Here is a 6,410-nt window from a genome sequence, read left to right as displayed (position 1 = left end):
CAAATGATGACATCTATTCATCACATGAAAAGCAGGACCCCCGAAAAATTCTTTTCCTGTGAATTGAGTCTTAAGGGTTCCATTCTTTGTATCACAGGACTGGAGGGTTTTACGCCTCAGCTTACCAGGGCTGAGCTGTCAGGGCCAGGGCAGTTTGAAGAGTGCTGGGAAGTGGCTGGTGATCTCCTACCTTTAATCACTGGAATTGAAACAGAGAGGTCATGGCTGAAAGAAAAAAGGAAGCAGTGGGTGGATGAGTGAAACAGACTTATGTGGATGGAACCCTCGGAGCCAGAACTGCAGACCAGACCCCTCAGATGGGCTCCTGTGGTTCTGCAGGCTTGAAGGTTATCAATTGACTGAAGTAGGTGTCAGGGTGTGGCCTGGTCTTTATCAGAAGGAGACCTGCAAATGAACCTCCCAGCTTCCTAATCAGGGTCAAGTTAGTATATCATTTATTACCTCTGAGGACAAGCCAGGGTGGGGCTGTCAGGAGTTGTAAAAGAAAATGGGGTGGAGGCGGTGGAAAGTTACTTCCATCCCAACCTGCAAAACATTACTTTTCTTTCATTCCAGTAAATTATAATAAAAATAAAATAAATAAATTGGATCCTTCTAATAGCTGCAGCTGCTGTCCCATTGGGACTGTGTGAGTAGAGAAATATTCCACCCATTTAAATGTGGCCGTCGCTAAGGCAGCCTCCCTTACATGGCCTTGGAGATAGGGACAGAAGCTCCCAATTTTCTCCATCTTCTTAGGAAATGGAGTCGTAACCGTAATGCATCCTTCTGAGCTCCTTTCTCCGTCTCTAACAACCTGAATTTGGCACACTTCCCTTCTCCTTTAACCCACACAAGCTAAAAATAATACCCTCTTGGAAGCAGCCAAAAAATGTCAGTTGGACGAGCTTAATTAGCAGGGCGGGCTGAAGATAGTTCTAGCCTTCCTGATTTGCTGCACTCTCTCCAGGGAACTGGAGCCAAGCACAACTGGAAAATCTAGGTTCGTGTGTGCACCAGACAGGGGGATTTCTAACTTAAAGGGAGAGTCTGCCTGGCAGTCAAGCTGTGTTTCATCCCTGCAATGCCAGGCAGGGGAACTCAGGAGGTAAGGACTGTTCTATCTATGGATAAGGGGCAGAGGATTTTAAAGCCTGGACTGTTGGGCTGAGTTTTCAGGGTTGCATCTTGCCTCCCAACTTACTGGCTCTGTGACCTTGGATAAGTGACATGACCTCTCTATGCCTTGGATTCCTCTTCTGCAAAGTAGGGTTAATCCTAGCCTTCACCTTGTAAGTTGGTGATGCGAATAAGTGAGCTGAGTAGAGAGCACTTAGAACACTGCCTGGCCTAGAGTGAGCACAATATAGAGTGTTTGCTGATACAGTCATCCCTCAGAAGTCTCACTGATACCAGCGCACCGTCCCACAGAAGAAAGGCCAGGCAGTAACCGCTCGCTCCATCGCACACATTTAGAGAGGAAATTATCTATGTACCTAAAACTAGTAAAATAAGCTTGGATTTGAAACTCTAGCTTCAAAATCCTGTCTTCCCCTCCCCCAGACATCATATTGGTCCACGACAAGGACTTTGTTCTATTTTTTGAAAATATATATTTTTAGCAAGTCTAACCTTGATATAAACTGACATCTCCTTGTATATAACTGATTTTTTGAATTTTTTTTTTGTCTGGAGCTAAACAATGAATCTTTGTCCACTTATACATGATAAGCCTTCATGTCTTACTCTCTTTCTTTTCTTCCCCTTAACTTTTCTTTTTCTTCTCCCTACCCCCAAACATGGCAGCTTAAAGCAATACCATTTCTTGTTTCTCTTGAGTATAAGGATGAGCTGGACAGTTCGATTCTGCGGTCCAGGTTCTTTGGACATCAGCTCCTGTGTTTGAGGTCAGCTGGGAGGTGGGCATGGGGCTGGCTGGTCTAGGATGACCTTGACTGGGATGGACAGAGTGACTTGGGTCCTTCTGCCCTCTCATCCTCCATTAGGTGAGCTTTGGCTTGTTCCCATGTGAGTCATAGAGGCCCAAGAGAGAAAGCAGAAGTCCTCAAGACGTTCGGAAGCACAGGTTCAGGGCTGGCACACCATTTCCTCTGATGCATTCTACTGAGTGAAGGAAATCCTGTAGCCAACCTAGATTCAAAGAGTTTGGAAATACAACTCACCCTCTTGAAGGGAGAAGTGGCAAAATCATACTTCAAGGTGCATGGATACAGGGAGGAGAATAATTATATCCAATTTTACAAATAATCTCCTATCTCTTCCTTCCTCTTTCTTAACAATTTATTGTTCCAATAAATTAAAAACACTACTTGGACACTAAGGAAGCAATGCCAGAAAAGAAAATACATGGTCCCTGACCTCTTGTAGTATACATTCTAGTGGGGAAGAAGAATATTCATGAAATTATCCCACAAGTACATATTAATTTACATATGGGCTTGTAGAGAGTGCTCTGTGAGATTAAATAAGGGAACATGACCTCATCTTTAGAGGTGGGGAGGTCAGGGACAATTTCTCTGGAGAAATGATGATTGAAGTGAGACTGGAAAGACTGGGAGGCAACCAGGCAAAGCTGAGGATGAGAAGTTCTGGGCAGAAGAACACGATGAACACCTAGGGTCAAGTTCTAGATGGGAAGGAAGGACAGTGTGGCTAGAATATAGGAAGAAAGGAAGAATTTGATCTCTGATGATGTTGGAGAGATCAGCTGTGGACAGACCTGGTAGGTAATAACAAGAAATCTGCTCACTATGCTAAACACAATGGAATATCACTGATTGGTTTTAAACAGGATGTGTGGGTGAGAAGGGATAGAGCATAATTATCAAACATTATGTCTATAAAGCTAGAGCTGAAAGTGATGGAAAGAAAACAAATCTGAGACTGCCCAGTTGCTGGAGAAGGAAGATATATTTGCCAGCTTATAAAATGTTTTGGAGACCTGGACAATAGTCTGGAGAATTGCCTAGGACAGGAATGTGAATCAGGGACTAAGAACAGCTCTGGACATCTTTCCCAACCTTACTTGATCATTTAGTATTAAAAATTCATCACTGCATTTGTTTTCCTAATATTTTATTTAAAATATTGGAGTCTGTGGTTTAGACCAGAGGATTTGAAAACAGACTGTTTGGGTTCCCTTCTGGGTTTTCAGAGCATTCTATCTGTCTGTGTAAGCTTGGGGTATGTTTGTCACCATTTCTCTGCCAAAGTTCCCTCATTTGTAACACAGGGACAATCATGGTCTTTACCTGGGATTTGTTATGAGGAGAATTTGTACATGTAAATCACCTTTAAAGGCCCATAATTACCTTAAGTTATTATTTTAATATTATTTTTATTACTTCCTATGTTTTCATTGTCCATTTTTAGTTTTGAAGTTATCTACCTTATAAAAAGATGTTAAGGAGTGTTTCATCATTTTTGAAATGACTAAGACATTTATATAATCTGTGAATTACCTAGTCTTTAAAGGAGAGTCATTTCTAAAATCAATTAAACTTGTATTTCTTTTAATTATATTTATAAGAGAGTCCACTTTGTACGAATTTTCAAGGTTACTGAGATAAAATTGTTCATAATGTTCTTTTAACGTTTCTTCCCTATATGTACTTATGTTTCTTTTTATCTTTTAACATACTCATTTGTGCTTTAATATTTATTTATAATATTGCATTTCATTAGTCTTGACAGATCATTCATTTTATTGATCATTCAGAAAGGTAGCCTTTAGGTTCATTGATTTTATTTGATTTTTCTATTTTATTAATTTCTCCTATAATTTTTTTAAAAATTTATTTATCTTTAGAGGGGAAGGGAAGGAGAGAGGGAGAGAAATATCAATGTATGGTTGCCTCTCATGCATCCCCTGCTGGGAACTGGCCTGCAAGCCAGGCATGTGCCCTGACTGGGAATCAAACCGCGATCCTTTGGTTCACAGGCCCATGCTCAATCCACTGAGCTACACCAGCCAGGGCTCTCCTATGATCTTTATATTATTTCCACCTTTCTATTTTCCTTAGTTTTAATATACTCTTTTGTAATTTGTTACATTAAAAATTTGGCCCATTAATATCCCATCTTCCTTTCTTTCTAATATTTGTGTTCAAAGTGCTCCATTTCTCTCTAGCACTACTCTAACTACTTTTCACGTATTTTGTTTGTGCTATCTTCAATATCATTTAAGTACAACTATTTCACAATTTAGATTTTATTTCTTTTTTGACTTTTATTTAGACCTTTCAGAAATTAAGATATGTGTACATTCTTTCAGTTGCTATTTTATTATTTATTTCTCATTTAATTATATTGTTATCTGAGAAAGTAAATTTATGGTACTGGTTATTTTGGTGTTTGTTGTAAATTTTCTTTTGTAAATATCCTATGTGTTTTTGAAAATGATTTCTATTCTTCATATTCCATCTTATCAGTTTTCTCTTCAGCTGCATCTGATCTTTTCAATCTGATTTCTTCATTTTTTTAAACCTCTAATAAACTGTTTTTTTTTACTTCCAGAAATTCTAGTTGGCTCTCTTTCAAGGTCATCTGTTTCTTTTATAGGACTCTGTTATTTTTAAATTACATCTAATGCCTTTATTAACTTTTGGTATTTAAGTGTTTCCACATTATTCTATTACTTCAAGTTCTTGGGTTGTTAAGTTTTATTTTATTTTGAGGGGCCACCTGGACCTTTGTATCTCATGGATTTTTCTCTTATTGTTTTGTTCTTTCTGAAATTGAGTTCGTCTTTGGAAAAGATTATGTACTCTGTGGAAATTCTGCATATCTTGCCGCTACCATGATTTTAAGATTGTTTATCATGAGGACCCTCAGCAGAAGCTCAGTGGTTATAATGATCATGAACCAGATTTTATGGTAATCTCTGGGTTTACTGTTAATGTACCAGTTATCTGACTTACAACTGAACAACATAGTCACTCCTGGTGTGGGCCTGGATGTTTTCTTTTTCACCAAAAATGTTTCATTTTCTTAATCTAAAGTTCTAGAATTTAGTTCTGGGCTAAAGTACAAAGCTTTTATAGTCTATGAGGACAAGCTGGGATTTGAATGGCAGCTGCTTCCCACTGTATTGTCTTTGGATGGGCATTCCAGTCTTAGCATCAGGCTCTTAGGATCTAGGCCTCCTCTTGGGATCTAGGATCTTAGGATCAGACTTCCAAAACCTGCCCATCAAAATTTTAGAAATATTACCAGTCAGTTGTTATACAGACATTATTTTAAATTAAATTGCATATATTTAAATAAATTATTTTTATAAAAGAGAAGTAAGACTCATTGGTTCCTATTTTACTGGATTTTATGTACTATTATCTGTGATCTTGAAATTATTATACCTATTGTTTCTACATAGTGCAGATATTATATAATGTGTTGGGAACCACCTTGCCTGGTTGCAGAAGCTGTAACCCCCCATGGCTAAGGCTGAGTGAGCAACCTTAGGACCACAAGCCACTAAGGAGACAAAGCTTATCTCCCTGGCAAGAGCACCGCTTCTGCTCCTTTTTCCATAACTGGCCCCCAGTGCTTGATCAGTTAGCCAATGATGGGTAAAATTCTCCAAGGAGGGAATGACCTAAGACAGGCACGATCACGAGGAGGCCCCAGGGAAAGACTTGGGGGGCTATAGCAAAAGGGGGTGATGGACCCTTGCCCCTCGGCTTTGACATAGCCTGAGTCCTCATTCTGTCTGCAAGAAGTCTCCTAATCTCTTGGCTGCCTTACTTCCCCTGCCTGACTTAAGCCTGAAACAGTGCTGGAGGTGGGTGCCGCCCTGTGCTGGAAAGGGCGGGTTCCCTAGGGCAATCAGACCTAAGAAAGAATATGTAAAATCCTGTGAAACCTGCTTGGTTTAGAATGTTCTCAATTAAATGATAAGGGTCCAAGCAAGAAGTGAGTTTGTTCCCCAAAGTTTTATGGCTCTTTAGCTATCTGACCCTGACTCAAAATAGGACTTCAGAGTTCTTTGTATGTTTGATTCTCACTGCTTAATGAGGTTTACCTGTATTCTTGTGCAAAACGAACCCAATAAAATCTTGTCAAGGTAAGGGATGGCGCGCTCTCCCCTTGAGAGAGTAGCTGTGCCATCCCTTTTCCTCCACAGGACTCAGTAGTCTATGTGAATTTGTCTCGTATCTCATCCATAACGCCACAGACACTGTGGGCCGGTGTCTGTGTCAATAATGTAATGGAATGGTATGCTCCTGAGCATCTCTTCCCATGGCCACATTCAGTGATATTAGATTGGTAGCATGCACTTAGCCTTGGTGGAATTATTCACCTCAGTAAAATCAATGAGTGTTGACATCATGTTTTTTTCTTCTTCTGCACAGCCAGTGCAGAACATTTTCTGATAAATCTCTAGGCTGATA

General features: G+C 39.8%; 1 long non-coding RNA gene across 2 annotated transcripts in view; it reads left to right on the top strand.

Annotated features, from left to right (window-relative positions):
* Window positions 1-1,010: 1,010 nt before the first annotated feature.
* The window catches only part of LOC128628313 (uncharacterized), a 75,275-nt gene continuing 69,875 nt past the window's right edge, over window positions 1,011-6,410 (top strand). For both annotated transcript variants that reach the window (XR_008392667.1, XR_008392666.1), the window contains exon 1: window positions 1,011-1,108. This is a non-coding gene — a long non-coding RNA (uncharacterized LOC128628313). The remainder of the gene's footprint in view (window positions 1,109-6,410) is intronic.

This window comes from Artibeus jamaicensis, unplaced genomic scaffold, assembly GCF_021234435.1.
Source record: "Artibeus jamaicensis isolate MK-2021 breed Jamaican fruit bat unplaced genomic scaffold, CSHL_Jam_final contig_685, whole genome shotgun sequence".
Taxonomy (NCBI): domain Eukaryota; kingdom Metazoa; phylum Chordata; class Mammalia; order Chiroptera; family Phyllostomidae; genus Artibeus; species Artibeus jamaicensis.
Note: the sequence above shows the minus strand (reverse complement) of the source record. Positions and strands in the feature narration are given on the sequence as shown.